The sequence below is a fragment of the Meriones unguiculatus genome, chromosome 1, assembly GCF_030254825.1.
Source record: "Meriones unguiculatus strain TT.TT164.6M chromosome 1, Bangor_MerUng_6.1, whole genome shotgun sequence".
Classification (NCBI taxonomy): Eukaryota; Metazoa; Chordata; class Mammalia; order Rodentia; family Muridae; genus Meriones; species Meriones unguiculatus.
The window spans coordinates 116,199,593-116,218,575 of NC_083349.1; positions in this window are offsets into that span (position 1 = coordinate 116,199,593).

The following is an 18,983-nucleotide window of genomic DNA, read 5'->3' on the forward strand; positions in this document are numbered from 1 at the left end:
ACAATTACAGGTGAATGGATATAAAAAATTGGATGTGAATACACGGCAGAATGTTATTCAGCCACAAAGGAGAAAGGCCATGTCATTTGCAGAAAAATGGATAAACGAGGCAACCATGTATGAACTAAGCAAGAATTGAAATGAAGCTATCACATGTGTTCTCTCACCTATGCATTCCAGAAAATAAAGATCAAGGAAGTTGGAGCAAGATTGTGTAGAGAAAAGAATTGGACGAGAGAGGGAGAATAAAAATAAAAGGGAACTGAATACAATCAAAACATTCTATACACACATATGAAATATCATGATGAAACCCATTATTATTATGTTAGTATGTGATAGTTTTAAAGTGACAAAAACTTTCTTGAAGACTATCCCAATGGGAAACACTGCTTCTGCTTTCAAGCCTCAAATAGTGCAACTCCCCATGTGGTTATAGTCATGAAGAGTAACAAAACTGAAAAAACTCAGGGATAGTGAGCAACGGCAACAGATAGGAAAGCCATAATTGTTATAGAGAATGAGCTCTGGAGGAAATGCCTTATATAATAATGAAATAGAGTGGATGTTAAAAAAAAAAAAACTCAAGATTTCCCCAGTACATATTAATTTCTAAGATATGCGTAGTATTTTTGTTTTTTAATTATTTATTTTTAAACTCTTGTTGGTGTGGGTGTACTTTTCAGTGTAGATTTGTGTGTGTGTATGCAGGTTACCATGCACAAACATGTATGTTTATGCGGAGGCCAGAGGTCAGTATCAGATATCTTATCTACATTGTTCTTTAACACAGACTATCTCTCACTAAACTTGCAACTCATGAATTCTACTAGGCTGGCTAGCCAAAACACTTCGGGGGCTCACCTATCTCTGCCTTTGTTGCACTGGGGGACAAAAGCCTGTACCATCATGCCCGGCTTTTACCTACATGCTAGGGATCTGAATTTAGATCCTGATGCCTGTATGTCAGGTAGCTAACTGAGCCATCATGGTACCCAAATTTTATTTTTATAGGTTATAAATGTATACATGTATAGGGTATAATATGATGCTCTCACACACACACACACACACACACACATTGCCTGCACATTGCAAAATGGTAGGTCATTTTCAAAAGCAAACTTACCTACTAATGGAATGTCAAAAACACCTTGCCAATGGAGGTAGAGTGACCCCTGGGGCATGGTTTTATGCTTTGCTCTCTCATTTGAGAAGACAGGTCATCCACAAGACATCTATCTATCCTTCAGTCTCATAGGCAGTTCTAAATGTAATATTACACAGGGGCAAATTTAAGTTTAAATTGATCATACCAGCAGTTGCTTAAAATGTTTGAAGGTCATACTGTGTAGCAACATTGAACAACAATAACAACAAAAATGTTTCTAAACACATCCCTCCTCCCTCATAGCTCAGGGATCATTAGGGAGGAGGGCCAGAGCCAGAGATCCTGGATGACCACAAATAAACAGTGTTTTCCTGACACAACATTACAGCAACAAATATAAACTCAAAGCAATTAATGACAGCATGGATAATGCCTGCCCAAGCTCAAGCCCCAAAAAATTCCAACATAGGTATGTGGCATGGAATCTTAACCCAAAACACACTCTCACACACAGCTGAGAATATATGGACAGGACAACTTGTATTGGCTGGTATTTTGTTTTAAATGGGGATATAAAGTTGGTGGGCAGGGCAGAGGGATAGATCTTGAAAGAATTAGTGTGTGGAGGGGGTGATGAATGATCAAGATAAGTTGCATAAAATTACCAAAGAATTAAAATTATCAAAAAGAAAGACGTTTCTTATCACTAAAGATGTCACAAATTTCTTACCATATGTCACCCAGTTGATGTAAGAATCCATATGTTTTAAATTTACATATTTCTTCTGCTAGAATGGCAGCAATCACCCCCACAGGAGTAGCAATCACCCTTATAAAGAAATGGCTACCAGGTTTGTCCACATCCTCTCAGACAAGACACAACTATGAGAAAATCATCAGACTGATTCTGGATTCTCTCAAAAGAATGGACTGGATTGTCTGTGGGAGGTGAGTCCCACTTGGGAGAAGGGATGAAAGGGCAACTTAGCCATTGACAGTCCCAAAATCATACTGTCATTCCTGAAGGTGCATGTCAAGATAATGAGCAGTTAAGAGAAAATATGTTACAAGGGTGTTGTCTGTCATTTCAACAGCCAAAGTTGATTCAGAAAAATTTCCAAACTCTCCTTGTAGAATCGTCTTCAAACACTGATGTTATACCTAGAGAGGAAAGCTATGTATATTATATGGATAATTGTATATTGGTGATACTTTGTGAAGAAAAATTAAAACATAGTATGCCATCCCTCCCATAAACAGATTATCATTTTACTCTAATGAGATGGTTATAATGGCTAATATGATAGATTCAATAGTGTATGTCTAAGCTCATGAAAGTTAATCATTTCTAACCATGGGGGCTACATATGAAGGCTGATCAGGAAGCTTGCAGTTTTGAGCCCAGGAGGGGTTCTACAGTAAAACATTCTCTCATAGAAAACAAAATAATCAGGTAATCACTAGGAAGTGTATTCACTATTCTGCTAAATTTCCTCCAAAGTGCTAATAATGGCCTCTCCAATAATGGATCTGTTCTATGTTTGTCCCATGCGACTGACTCTATTAAGAAAGAGAGAATTCGTGGTGGGATCTAGAAAAGATCATTCTGAGTGAAATATCCCAGAAGGAGAAAGACAAACATGGGATATACTCACTTATATAGACCTATAAGATATGATAAACATAATGAAATCTATACACCTAAAAAAGATAATCAATTGAGCGGACATGGGGTAAGATGATCAATCCTCATTTAGAAAGACAGATGGGATGTGCATTGAACGTATGACAGGAGTCTACTGAGCGCATCTGAAAGACTCTAACTAGCAGTGTTTTCAAAGCAAAGACTCATGACCAAACCTTTGTCAGAGTACAGGGAATCATAAGAAAGAAGGAAAGATGGGGAAAGGATAGGAGCTCCACAAGGACCAAATATATCTGGGCACAGGGTCTTTTCTGAGACTGACATTCAACCAAGGACCATGTATGGATATAACCTAGAACCTCCACTCAGATGTAGCCTGTGGTAGCTCAGTAACCAATTGGTTTCCCAAAATGAGGGAAACAGGGACTATTTCTAACAGGAACTCAATGACTGGCTCTTTGGTCTCCCCACCCCCGAAGGGAGGAGCAGTCCTGTTAGGCCACAGAGGAGGGCTTTGCAGCCAGTCCTGAAGATACCTGATAAAACAGGATCAGATGAATGGGGAGGAGGTCCCCCCTATCAGTGGACTTGGAAAGGGGCACGGTGGAGATGAGGGAGGGAGGGAGGGACTGGGAGGGAATGAGGGATCGGGACACGGCTGGGATACAGAGTTAATAAAATGTAACTGATAAAAAAAATATAAAAGGAAAAAAAAAAGAAAGAGAGAATTCACCATCATCTAACAAAGTTACCGATCTTTAAAACCACCCCTGCCATGAATGACCTGTAGGACACTGCACCAAGCCTTGGCGAAGCCACTGCATCTCTCAGTATTGCCATTTTTTGAAATTGTATTTGGGGAACACTGCTTACAGACCTTGTGTTGAACACACACAGAACCTCTGACTCTTTTCCCAGGCACTCTAAGATGGATTTTTGCCAAATGAAATGTGACTTACCTAAAGATGCTCTCGTGCCTTCAACAGGGGCTTTGCAGCCACATGGTTTGTGTCACTTTCTTTATCTCTAAGCTTCCCTCCTACAAGTCCTGATGATTTAGACAATAAAGCAATTAAAGTAAAACTATTTTTCAACTACTTCCAATCAGCAGTGGGTCATCCACACCTAGTCTGGCTAGACTGTACCATCTCACACTCCAATCTCAGCTTATCTATAAAGCCACACTGAGCTCTTCACTTTAATTCATTGTCCACTTAATGACATCAAAACCAGACATACCCAAATGTCTCCATCCATTGACACAATGCAGATGTTCGTGCTTCTGCTTTCTGAGGAAAAGTGGCGACAGTGAACTGCTAGATTGCTTCCTGCCTATAGTAAGCTGCCTCTGCAACTTGCCTATGAATCATGCAACTTTTCTACCCTTATTGTCCATGAGCACACAAAGTCTCACATATGTCCATGTACTATTCTCTCTGTGAGTATATCTGGTTGCATTTCTTCATTGACTAATGGAAAGATAAAGTTAATTGTAATCACAGGAGCTCTGGTTGTGTGTGTGTGTGTGTGTGTGTGTGTGTGTGTGTGTGCATGCGTACATGCAGGTTCATACGGATGTGCATGTGTATACATGCATGTGTGAATATACATATCTACGTCATCAGATACTCTTATATGTCATTCCTCTTCAGCTTCAACCCACACCTTGTTTTTTGAGACAGGGCCCCTCGCTGCTCTGGCATTCACCAAATAGGCTGGGTCAGCTGATAATCAAGTACCAAGCATCCATCTGTTCGCAGCTCCCTAGCATTGGGCTTTGTCAAGAGCATTCTGGAAACATAGGCTACAACCTCATGTTTATGTGGAAAGCAAATTTACCAGCTGAGCCTTTTCCCCAACACTAGCTCCTGTCTGTCTCCTCTACCTTAGATTTCTTTACTTGGCTTCACTAAGGAATGGACTTTCTAAATATTGTACTGTAAAAAGTAAGGCTGACCTATTTAATTTTCATGTGATGTAGACAAAGAACCCACATGTCAGCAGATTCTATGGACATTCTATTCATTCAGAAAATATTTTCTGAAAGATTACTGAGTTCCTAACCATGTTTAGATATCAACAACAAAAAGAAGATGGGGCAGGGGCTGCCATATCAGAACTGAGCACAATAGTAGGCTGCCTATTATTGACAGCCTCTGATTTTTTATATACAGAGTCAGAGAAAGGTCTGAGGGCAAAAATTTTGCTCTTTTAAGCCTATTATTTCCCCAACACATACTTACTTTTACAAACAACCCTTCTTTCTATAAACATGAATGACATAGCTGTTGAGTTGAAAAACTCAAGTGACAACAAATCCTGGAGAGAATGTGGAGAAAGGAGAATCCTCTTCCATTGCTGGTGGGAATGTAAACTTCTACAGCCACTATGTAAATTAAGCTTGCACTTTCTCAGATAAAAAGGAATAGTGCTACCTCAAGATCCAGCTATACCACTCCTAGGCATATATTAAAATATGCTCAAATATACAAGGACATTTGCTCAACCATGTTTGTAGCAGCTTTATTCATAATAGCCAGAATCTGGAAACAACCCAGATGTCACTCAGTTGAGGAATGGATACAGAAATTGTGGTACATTTACACAACAGAATACCATTCAGCAATTAAAAACAAAGAAATCAAGAAATTTGCAGGTAAATGGTGGGAACTTAAAAAGATGATACTGAGTGAGGTATCCCAGAAGCAGAAAGACACACCTGGCATATACGCACTTATAAGTGGATATTAGATATATAATATAAGATAATCACAATAAAATCTGTACACCTAAAGAAGCTAAGCTAGAAGAAAGAACCTGGGTAAGATGTTCAATCCTCATTCAGAAAGGCAAATGTGATAGACATTGGAAGAGGGTGAAAACAAGAAACAAGACAGGAGCCTACCACAGAGGATCTCTGAAAGACTCTACCCAGCAGAGTATTAAAGCAGATACTGAGACTCATAGCCAAACTTTCAGCAGAGTACAGAGAATATTATGAAAGAAGGGGCATAGAAAGACATAGAGGGGGAAGGAGCTCCACAAGAAGAGCTACAGAACCAAAAAAATCTGGGCACAAGGGTCTTTTCTGAGACCGATACTCTAACTGCGGACCGTGCATGGAGATAACCTAGAACCCCTACACAGATGTAGCCCATGGCAGTTCAGTCTCCAAATGGGTTCTCTTGTAAGGGGAACAGAGGATGTCTCTGTCATGAACTCGGTGGCTGGCTCTTTGATCACCTCCCTCTGAGGTGGGTGGGCAGCCTTACCAGGCCACAGAGGAAGACAGTACAAACAATTTTAATGAGACCTGATAGGCTCCGCTCAGATGGAAGGGGGGGACCTCCCCTATCAGTGGACTGGAAAAGGGGCATGAGAGAAGAGGGAGGGAGGTTAGGATTGGGAGGGATGAGGGAGGGGGTTACAGTTGGGAAACAAAGTGAATAAATTGTAATAAATAAAACAATTAAAAAATAATATAACTTAAAAAAAGAAAGTTATTGTCAGCACTGTAAATGTCAGTGAAGGCAACTAGCTATGTGCATTGCTCATCTTCCTGACATTGGTAATCATCTGGGATGGTTTAACTTATATCCTAAGGATCTGAAGGTTTTGAGGCCAGGGATTGTGCTATATTAACAATTATTAATATGAAGAAACAGAATAATTTGCTTTTCATGTGTTTTCTTCATCCTCATAAAAATTAACACAATACTTGTGTGAGAGTTGATAAAAATCAGTTTTCTCTGTATATTAAAATTTCAGCAGGCTTTGAAATGGTTGCAAATAAAATTAAGGATAAAATTCACCTCACATTTTAGCATACTAAAAATTTAAATTATATGTACAGACAATCTGTGTTTCATTGCTCAAGCTCAAGACAAGGAATTGGCAATACATGGAGGACAAAATTCAATTCTGTCTTCCAACCTTCCAGGATGAAGATGACAGCTTAGACTGCCCCCTTTTGTAGGAAGACATTTAAATCCCTGCAGAATCAGTCCCAGCAACCTCAGACATGGCCCATCTGAGTGTACATGTCCAGAATCTTAAAGGCCATGGAGAGAAAGTATCTTCCACCCATCCTCTCAGACTGTTTGGACAAAAGACTGGCCAGGTTTCAATTTGTGTTCCATAAAGAATGGAACATTCTAAAAGAGAAGGGGGTAGGTAGGTAGGAGTAAATATAAGAGAGGATAAAAAGGGAGGATAGGGTTGGAAGATAAGGATAGAAGGAAGAAATGGTAGTAAGAGGGAAAAATATACAAGAGTGAGAAGAGGAAAGGGGAGGTGGAAGAAAGGAGGAAGAAATTGGCAGGGAAAGAGGGTAAGAGAGACTAAAAAGGGAGAGTGAGAGAAAAAGTTGAGAATGTGAAAAGGAAACAAAAAGGAAAGAAGAAGACAAAGGTGGGAAAAGGATGAAGAGTTAAGGAAGTGGAGGAGGAGAAAAGCTCATTTCAGGTGTGAAGAAAGTGAAGTACATTACACTATATTAGCACATAACATGTTACTGGGTCAGAAATGCCTTGGGGAAAAAATTAAGGGTTTGTTTGCCTTTACAATCTCAGACATTCAGTCCTTCATGACAAGGAAGATGCGATGGCAGGAGCAGGTGGTGTCTGGCCATGTTTGCCACACTCAAAGAAAGAAGAATGATGAATGTTGGTGCACATCCTGTGTTCTGCTTTATATGCCATGGGGGAACCTCAGGCTATGGAATGTCACCACCCATATTTAGAGTATTTCCATGCTGCAATTTGCATCATCTGGATAATCCCTCCCAGGTGTGCCCAGAGACCCATCTTGAGGTGAGCCTCTACCCTGTCAAGTTAAGGATCAGTGTTATATGCCACAGAGAGGCTAAGTGTTTGGCCCCAAATTCACAGAGCTTGGATTCAGTCCCAGGCTGTGTGACACTGGAGACTCGTTTAACATGTTTAACATGTAACTCTAGTCTACCCCTTTCCAAGAGAAAAATTCAGAACAGTTAGAACAACTATTAGAACTTACAGCCATTTTATGTCACCTCTCTTTCGGTCCTTCACAAATTTGATTCACCACCATCCCAAGTGTGAGGTTAATTTAGCAACTGATAGAAACAGTTTCTGCAAATATCAACATCATCATATCTATTAAAATTATTATTATTATTATATTTGGTAAAATATGCACAGGTGAAGCTGCAAGTAAAATAAATATTGTCAGGGGGATGTGAAGCAGAAAACTGATGTCCTGATGGAACAAATAAATGATCTCGCTCCATAATATGGTTCTCTCTCCTTCCCTCCCTCCCTCCCTTATTCTTTCTCTCTTTGCCCATTCTTGCTCTCGTTCTCATTCTTGCTCTTTCTATGTGTATTTAGGTATGTGTTTGCACATGTATTTTGGAGGTCAGTGATAAATGCAAGGATTCTTCCTCCATTTGTCCTTCATCTTACTTTTTATAGGTAGGGTCTCTCACAGAACCTAATGCTCACTGATTTGGCCAGAATGGCTGGATGCTAAGCCCCAGAGATTCCCCATCTCTCCCTCCCTATAATGTAATTACAGGCACAACACTATGCCTGCCTAAACAGATGTTTAGCTAGAGGAGCTAGGGCTAGGTCCCTGGTTCTGGTCCTTCTTCATCATATTTTGTACTACATTATGTCAGAAATGAAGGTCAAACTTTGGGATCCATTTCATTGTTCATTTATTCACCACCTTAACCCAATGCCTTGATTTCTTCTGAGAATTTTACCTTAAAAATTATATATGCAAGATTAGAGTCTCACAACAGTGTGATGCAGCCATGATCATTCAGGCCTTTACAGCCATTGAAGCAGGACATTCTCCCCAAGCATGGTTGGATACCATAAAAAGCTAAAATGATACGCTCAGGATGCGAGGCTAAGCACTGCACTCAGGGTCAGCTGCTTTGGACCCAGAGAAGAGCATGTCTGATTGCATGCGGGTTGATGCCCCAGGTCCCGCCTCTGAGAAAAAGGTATCGGACGGTCTGATGCTCTTTGGGTGGATGACACCTAAATGAACATCTGTACAAAGTCCCAATTTATTTCTAATATCAGAGATCAGACCTCTACTCTTGCCTGATGCGTCTAAAACAAAAAGGGGGAACTGTAGAGAGCTGCGGAATGCTATGCCTTAAAGATGGAGCTGGTTTCCGCCTTCCACCTTCCCGATGGTGAGTGCTCTCTGTCACGAACAACTCCACATTTGGCTAAGGCCGAGGATCTGGCTTGCTTCCATGTATGTGGACATATCTGCATTGCCCCCCGTGGCACGCCTGGGTTGGCTACCCAGAGGCTATTTAAGCTGTGGGCTGGCTTTCCCCGGGGTCCGAGGATTGTTCAATGTTCCTGAATAAACTGCATTGAAAAAAAAAAAATTATATTCATAATGATTTCATGGAAAACCAGGACTTATTAATGGAGAATACACTGAGTCCATGAGTAATAATTGAACTAAAACATCATGAATTCTGAAAGTGTGCCCTTGACAGAAAAGAACAGTCCTACACTTTACTTTTCCTTTTCTTTTTCTACAAGCAAATTCCTACTACAACATTCAAACTTCATATAGGCTGAGGAATCTGCTTTCCCACCTGTAACCTCATTTGGCCTCTCTGGACCACATCCAGGGATCGAGTTATGCATTCAGCTTCCTGACCCCTCCACCTCCCACATCATGCTTAGACTCCATGTTCCTCTATGCCTAAATTATCTCCTTGGTGCATACTTCCTTTCCAGACGTACACAAGTCATATAGAAAACTCCCATAGCTTGTTGGTAGTCCCAGCCATTATAGTACAACTTCTAAGAAAGCAACAACAGAAGCTATTGTATTTGATTGCATACACTTGCTACATATGTGTATATATATATATATATATATATATATATATATATATATACAAACACACACACACATATATATTGCTAGATATAATACATAGTGTGTGTATAGATATACACTTTTGTCTTTCACATAAGATTACAAGGTACTTGAGAAGAAAGCTGTGTGTTTGTGTGTATGCACATATATTCAATTTCCTTCTATATATATTTAAGCTGTACATAATAAGATCTGTATACTTATAAAAATAATTAAAAATTATTCTTGTTAAGTCAGTGCTTGAGATAGATTGCTTGTATTTGTGTAGCCAACCTACTCTATTCAAAATGGTCATGCCTAACAGAAAGCATTTTGTAGCTCCAAAAGAGATAAGAAAGGCTAAAACAGGGAAGAAAAGTATGGGGATATAAGAAAAGACGTGAGAATAGGAGGGGAGAGAAGGAAAGGAAAGGACAAGGAAATGGAATTTAAAAAGGAGAGAAAGGAAAAGTAGAAAAGGAAATGGAAGGGATGGAAATAAAAGTTCAAAAAGCTCTGAACAAAATACTTACCAATTCCAAAGCCTTACACATGGAGATAACAGGATACAACTGTGCAAGATATCCTGGGATGTATACAAACCTGTAAAACAGAATAAACTTTCAGGGATAAACAACCATCTCCTCTCAGCTTTGGAAAAGAACAAAATGTGAGCAATGCTGTGTCGCAAGTAAAAGCTACTTCTAAGTGGACAGATGTAGAAGGTAAAGAAGGAGTGCCAATGATTGACCCATGGCAGTGCAACACATTCACAGACAGCCCAGATTATGGGGTGGTGTTCCCTCTCTCATGATGACCCATGCAGTGGAAGATTCTGTTGTGTCTCACATTTTATCTTTGCTCCCATGGACTTCCTTTCCTTTAAAGAGGCAATATGATGTTAAGAATGTTTGTATTACTCTCCTTTGCTCAGCCCATTGGGGTATCTCCACATTTGAATCTGTATAAGCAGAGAAGAAATAAATCTCTTTCTTAGAGCTAAGTTGAGTTAATCTTACCCATGGATAAGACGAAAAAGGAAGGTGATAATAGTCCCAGCTGATGACTGTGTTTACAACTATTCTGTCGCCAGAGAAAGGCCACCTGTGTTCTACTTGTATCAACACAGACTGAGGCAGCTAAGAGAGGCCTCTAACCGGGGCTTGCCAATCTTTATCCTGTTACCAGTATTCTGTTTTCAGATACTGAGTGCTGAAGCCTTTATTTGACTTGTTCAAGAATCCCAGAATGAGAACTATGGTGAAGTCCTTCAAAAGCACGTTTTTGCATAGCACATAAAGCTTACCATAATCCTCCCTTCTCTCTAAAATTAGAAGTATGTTAGTCCCTGAGTGTGGTGGCAGAAGTGTCCAGGAAGTGGAGAGCAGCCTCCACCCAGCTCTGTGGTTCTCCATGGAGGGGCTGAGCTGGTCACATTGTTTGACATTGGGGTTAGTTTTCAGATAGTGAAATTTCAGTTACCAGGTGCCAGAGGCAATTTATCAGACACTCATAAAATAAAGATCAAAAAGCTCATCCACCACCCAGTGCATCTGGGATCTAGGAAGGAACACTCCGGTCCCTCCATCCTTTAAACAGCTCTCACTTAAAGAGATTGATGTTTATAATAACAAGAAAAGGAGAAAGGGGTCAGGTCAAATTCTGCCGAATAGCAGGTGTTGTTTTAACGTTTTTTCGCTCTGTCTTTTTTTTTCTTCTTAAAATGTAATCTAAAAGAATACTGAGCTGTTGCTCTGAACATTCTCCATAAGCATTTTTAAATATATGTCAAGAGAAAATTGTGACTTTAAAACCAGTAAACAGAAGTCTCTGACCTTTAAAAAGGTTTTAGATTTTTTCCATAAATTTCTTAATACACTAAATTAACTAAATAGAATAAAAGTTTAACACTAAACAGACTTGTCAGGTCATATTTACCTATTTATGTTGATGGTGGAAAGAGAGGAATGGAAAAAGTAATGTAATTATAGTCTATAAAAAACAAGTCAAATAAAAATTGGGATTTTTAAGATGGATAATGTCTAGCGCATTAATTTTGTGTGAATTATTAGTAACTAACTACACTTGTGCCTCTGCACGTTTTTTGTTCTCCATTCTTTTTTGGACGGGATAAGATTCACCTAGATGCACAATTTAACAGGGCATGTGGCAACAGGTTTGGGCTCCAAACCCTGCCTTCAGTTTGGCAGCAAGTGGTCAGTGCCACCACCAAATGTGACCCTTACTTTTCCCATTGAATTGAAATTATGACACCAAAATTTCTGACTAGTTTAAAGCCAGTTTGTGGGTATCAGTTTCTGAAACGGTTTAGCTGAGTGTGCCACAAACCCTCATGAGCTTAAGCCTTAATCCATAGGATAACACTACTCAGAGGTGGTGGTCCCTTTGGGAAGTGGACCTTGTTGAGGTAGTCCTTATGTTTGGGGGACTATGCACTTCAAAGGGAGTTGGGGACCCCACCCTATTCAGTCTTTCTCTTTGCTTAAGATGTAATTGGTTTAAGTCTACCATGTGCGTCCCATCATTGCCGTACACCTCCCAGAGCCCTGAAGTAATGTACCTCAAATACCATGGGTCAAAGCAGATTCTTCTGTTTAGAAGTTAATTATCTTGGATGTTTTGTTATAGAAATTGCAGGTAACAAAGATACCGTAGTTCCAAATGTCAATTTTCTTCCTATTGCGTTAAGCAACTTAGGGACAAGTACACATTGTATAGTAGTCATAATTCTTTTAGAGTTCATCCATGGAAGATTTGATGTTAAATCTGTGTCCTGTAATAGCAGAGCTTCTAGTTTTAAGTTTTATCTTGTTTTTTTTTTCCATTTACTTATCTTGATTCTTTTGTTTACTTGTCCTTCCTTCAATCTCTCTCTCTCTCCCTCTCTCTCTTTCTCTCTCCCACTATCTCCCTCTCTCTCTCCTTCTCTTGCTCCCTGTCTCCTCCTTCTCCCTCTCTCCTTCTCTCTATCCCTCTCTCTCTTTCTCTCTTTCCTTTCTTCTCCTCCTATTCCATTTCTTCTTTTTCTCCTTCCTTTAGTTCTTGCTATACATCTTGAACTCTTTTTGACTTGTGAAAGAGAGGAAAGGAAAAAAGGAAAAGCAGAAGAAGGGAAAGAAGTGTCAGGGGAGAGGGGTTAGAAGAGAGAAAATATAACAGCAAAGATGGAAGAAGCTGAAAAAATGAACAATGGGAAAATAAAATATTTTTAAAAGTAAAATCTAGTAGTACAAAGGCTAATTAAAGATTATAATTCAGAAATAATGAAGGCAAAGGTAACAAAAATATTTTTAAGAGAAAACAATGGCTTTTATCAATGGGAAAACTGCCCACTGTTCATATTTTTAGCCTCTCAAATTTTTTCACTGAATATGTTGGTTCTTTAAATTTTTGAATATAGTTAGAGGAACTAAGTACTATTAAATATGGAGAAATGGTAAAAGAGAGAGAGAGGTGCATAGATAGATAAAGAATGGATTGATGTACAGAAAGATAGATGAATAAAGGGATAGACAGAGAGGTAGACAAACAGATAGAAGATTTGGAGACTAGAAAGTGCTTTGTGAGCATCACAATATTTCATATAACAAATACAATTATCACAAAAGAAATAATCAACTTCAGTGCCACACTCTAACTGATAATGCTGATCCAAGAAGGTATATTTATAGATATATAAAACGTGTGAATAAGAAGGGACAAGGGTGAATATTCAGAAATCTCAGAGAGTGAGAATGACATTCTAATCCAGCCAATAAGAAAATATTCTTTTCCAAATGTGTTGAACACAGACAAAATAAATTGAAGATAGCATGTGAGACATTGTCATGTGCTGGCCTTACCACTCACACATGGGATCACTAATTCATGTGTTTGGAGAAGGAGAAAAGTCAGTTCTTAGGAAATATATTTTTCTTAGCCGATAGCCATTCCTAAATATCACAGTTCTTTGGCATTCTTGTGAGAACTATATATCTTGGGGGTTTTAAAATTACTCCCCCAAAGTTCACATCATCTGGGCCAATAGCAATTGAAGGCATTGGGCTAAAGGGCTTTAACATCATGGGATTCCTGCTAAGTTATTAAGGAGGACCTATATGCATCTATCTCACAGCAGAGAACTAGGGCTGATGCCAAAATGGCTTTAGTTTGGTATTATCAAGCTGCTGGAAAACAGGGTCCACAAAGGCCCGTGGGCATCAGATAATCCCCACCTGAGATTCTGTACTTCATGACCAAATGGTACATGAGTAGCAGTGACTGAAGAGCATTGGTAATTTTCAGGTTCCCTGAAACTTTAGGATAATTAACTGTCCTTTGCACTCAGTATGCCTGAAGTCAGGCAGGATGTAGTTTTCAATGAAAACTAAGACCAGTTGAGCAACACAGATTGTATACCAAATTTTGAAAAGTCATATGATTTTGTAAATCTGTGATTTTGATGATAATCTCAAATCTTCCCTGTTGACTTCTAGGAGCAAAAGGCCTATAAAACATCACAGTGATGTGATGAGTCTTTCATATTCTAAATATGCAGAGTGCATGAGCATTACAATCAGAAATGACAACTGCACCACTCTGGAGTTTTATAGTTCACTGTAGGCTATTATGATTAGGATTGTGTTAACCAAAAACTATTTGTTGAACCTTGAATGACCATTCTCTCAAAGTCATAATCTTACTTGAGGATAGTTGGCTTTTATGTGTTTAAAATCAGACAACAATAGATTGGAGTGGGTTCTAAATTCAACAGCTATCATTCTTATAGGAAGGGCATAGAGAGTCCTAGAGACTTGATACACAGAAGGATGATGGCCTTGTGAAGACAGGTTCAGAATGTGGGTAGTACAGCTCTGAGTTCTAATATAGCAAAAATTTGAGCAAACCAGAAGCTAAAACAGACAGACAAAACATAACCTACTTCAGAGCTTCCAGAAAGAAACTATGATGTCAAAAATTGGAGATGAGAGCCTAGCCTACAGAGCTGGAGAAAGTTCATGCCAGAAAGCCATCTTAAATGTATGACATAGCCTTTGGAAGCAAAGTTTTAGACCACGGAGCAAAAGGACAAGGAGAATACTAAGTAAGATTTTACAGTAAAGTCCTGGGATAATTGAAGGCACATGTGGCATCCTGTTTATTAACTTTTCCCCATTTCCTATGGAGTGAACACATGCTAGGCACTAAGTGCTGAATATTTGAAGCCATTAGAGCAATAAAATGAGAAAGTTATTGTTGGTTATACTTTCAAAGAATTTGAAGCAGGTTTGAAATAACTCTAACTCATGACCAAGGTCACCCTTAACAAATGACATATTCAGACTTTGAACACTTGCTGTCTAAATAAAAACCACCCAAGTCTCATACAGTTTAGAGTACTTCATTATACCAACTCAAAGTAGGGAAGAAAAATGAACAAATTCCTATATCTTAGTCTCCTGATTTGATAGGTAAAGAAATTGAAATCTGGATGCTGATTTCAAAGCCACACACAATTCATGACATTAGTACAGGTACTTGTTCCCTTATTCCAACATACTGTGTTCCCAAACAATTATCACCCTTCTCCACATGATTTATGTAATGTCATTCATACCACATTTTTTTAGAAACTAGAATATACGAAAAAGCCCTGAGCACTGATATCCTTGAGCCTATCCTCTTCAGAAAGAGTTAGATGTGAGTCACACAGTGATTCATTCATGAAAGACTATCCTGTGATACTACTCTTCTGAACCAATTGTTTCCCTTGGTTTATGACTTTAGAAACCTGCATACAACTGTGTATTTACATCTGTATCATAACAGATATATATCTGTGTATATACATCCGTCCTAAAACAGTTACCTGCATGACAATCAGAAGAGTCAGAAATATACTGGAGACCATCAGTGCACAAATCATACCTCTAATACAAACTCAATTCAATAGTAGTAGAGTGTCCTTGGCTCACCAGGTACTCTTGGTGTCAGGCAAGGAATCCCACCTTTTATACTGATCTACCTCTCATCAAGGAAAACAATGGCACAATTTGGGTGCTAGGATTATACATAAAATAAGACACTATGGTGTCCATTCTGTTCAACATATAAACAGACTCCTTATGAAAGGAGGGAAGACCATACGTCAAGTTCTAAAACTACAAATTACATGAATCTTTAACAACTATAACAAAATGTGTTTCTGTATCACAGGGTCATCAGATTGTCAAGTATCTCATATATATTTCTATGTTTTATGTATTAAGGTCACTACTAATCAGTAAATAAAATATATAATAATGCATAAATATGTAGACTTTATTTTTTAATTAAATTTTATTTTTCTATATTAGTTATAGTTTATTTATAGTATCCCAACTGTAGCCCCTCCCTCATTCCCTCCCAATCCCACCCTCCCTCCCTCATCTCCTCCCTGCCCCTCTCTAAGTATACTGATAGCAGATGTCCTCCTCCCCTTCCATCTGATCCTAGCTTATCAGATCTCTTTAGGACTGGCTGCAATGTCCTCCTCTGTGGCCTATCAAGGCTTCTCCTCCCTTGAGGTGGGAGAAGGTCAAAGAGCCTGCCATTGAGTTTATGTCAGAAACAGTCCCTATTCCCATTACTAGGAACCCACTTGGATATTGAGCTGCCATGGGCTACATCTGAGCAGGAGTTCTAGGTTGTATACATGTATGGTCCTTGGTTGGAGTATCAGTCTCAGAAAAGACCCCTGTGCCCTGATATATTTGGTCCTTGTGCAGCCCCTGTCCTCTCCAGGTCACACTAACTTCCCCCTTCTTTCATATGATTCTCTGCACTCTGCCCAAGATTAGGTTATGAGTCTCAGCATCTGCTTTGGTGGAGAGGTTGTGAAGAAAAGAGAACCCTCCTCCATTGCTGGTAGGAATGTAAACTTGTACAACTATTTTGGAAATCAATCTGGTGCTTTCTCAGGCAATTAGGAATAGTGCCTTTTTAAGGTCTAGCTATCCCACTCCTAGGCATATATCCAAAAGATTCCCAAGTACACAACAAGGACATTTGCTCAACCATGTTTGTAGCAGCTTTATTCAGAATAGCCAGAGCCTGGAAACAACCCAGATGTCCCTCAATTGAGGAGTAGATACAGAAATTGTGGTGCTTTTATACAATGGAATACTACTCAGAAATTAAAAACAAGGAAATCATGAAATGTGCAGTCAAATGGTGGGATCTAGAAAAGATTATCCTGAGTGAGGTATCTCAGAAGCAGAAAGACACACATGCTATATACTCACTTATAAGTGGATACTAGACCTACAAGAGGATAAACATGAAAATTTGTACAGGTAAAGAAGATAAACACGAAAGAGGACCCGGGGTAAGATGATCAATCCTCACTTAGACAAGTGGGATGGACTTTGGAAGTAGGAGAAAACAAGTAACAGGACAGAGGGCCTCTGAAAGACTCTACCTAGCACTGTATCAAAGCAGATGTGTAGACTTTAAACTATAATAGTTTTGGATTTGTTCCCTGGCTATTGTGGCCCTGGACAACCCAATAATCTTTCTGGACATGTATTTTCTCACTTGTACAATGGGCATAGTAATCTGTTCAGAGAGTTTACTATAAGCATGCATTTAGCAAAGGAACTAAAATGAAAATACCAATTTATTTATTATACAAGGTTTGTTCCATAAAAAATAAGATTTTCATGTACTTTTATTCATTATTATTGCTAGTGTGCATGGGAGTGTGTGGGTGTGCTGTCGTCACAACAATTGTGGCAAGGTCAGAGAACATCCCTTAAGAGTCTGACCTTAAGTTCTTTCATGGTGGGTTCATGGCTATAACTTAACCTGTCACATATGCAGTAAGTAATTTTAGCCAACTCGCTGAGCCATCTCCCTGTCATAAATGAGTTTCAGTTATAAAACTATATTCATTTTGGTGGTAAAAATGGCAAAATGTGAGAAAGATAAAGTAATGTGACTACTCAAACTGTTGGAGGTTTTGTAAGCATTTAGCAGGAAACTAAAAAGGTTCTTCCTCTTCCCCCAAAGAAAACAATATTGCTGGGACAAAACATTAAATAAAACACTGCTTGTGTCCTTGAAGATCTCAGCATCATGCTGGGCAGATTACTGTGTAAAAGACAAGTTAATATATGAATGCAATCCAGAGAGGAGGAAAGCAGAATGCTAAAGAACATGGGGAAGTATCATGGAAGGGACTAGCCATGTAGGTAGATAGATGGTTAGAACATTGATGGATTTTCCCTGTGGAAATCAATGAGCACCCTGGAGCCCAGTCCATCCTTTGCAATACCCCTGAGAGAAGTTTGACACAGTGCTCTACACCTCAAAGTCCAGCACTCAGGAGTTTGAGGTAAGAGGCTTAGGAGCTGGAGGCCACCCAGGCCTACAAACTGAGTCCCAGCCTAGCCTGAGGGTCCACAATGAGACCTCACAATATTAAAAGTTAAAAAGTTGCTATTGATCACAGACCTTCCCAGGTTTTAAATTTGCAGAGCAAGGTTCTAAGTAATGATTTCCCTTTTTTAAGTAATGATTTCATATACTTCTGAGTTTCAAAAATGTTATTCTTGAAAACAAATGCTTAATATAACATTCTCACATAATCTTCTTCGAAGGGGAACACATTTGGATCACACCTTCAGAATATTTCATCAAAAAGTATTTCCTTACCTGTGATCGTCAATAAGCCGGAGGGTTGCATTGTCCTCCAACCTATGCTCAATGTTTCAAAATACAAAACGATACGTTAACAGCAATTACTCAAATTGAGCACATATAAATAGTGTAATAACAAAGCAGATTTATTATAAATTTCACCAAGATTCTGTTTGTTTTAAAAGATGGGAAAGCTCCACTCTCCACCCCCTGTAGCTTAACCTCAAAGAATGTGCTAAAACCGATAGCATCCACTCTTCACACACAAGCAAACACTGTGTCTGCAGATGTGATAAGGAAATTATTTCCCTAAAACAAAGACAGACAGAAAAGATAAAAAGGAAACAGAATGTTTTACTCTTTATACTTTCGGATGACAATTAAAGCGCTTGGGATTGATTGTTTCCCATTGGAGTGACCTCAATTTTTACAAAGTTATCTTAGGAATTCTCCACTCCAAAACCAAGATTAAAGTCTTAATTTAAAGTGTAAAATCTGTGTTTAAGGCACACACCAGCTTTTCTAGCACCAATTGTAAATCAATAGCATAAGTAAAAGCAGGGACAGGATGGAAGGTAGTGGCTAAATGTGTCAGTTACTCCTGTGCCTTTGATGTTATAAAACAGTATCAGGCTGAAGATAACTTCTGTTCCTCAAGTTGCTTTCACCTAT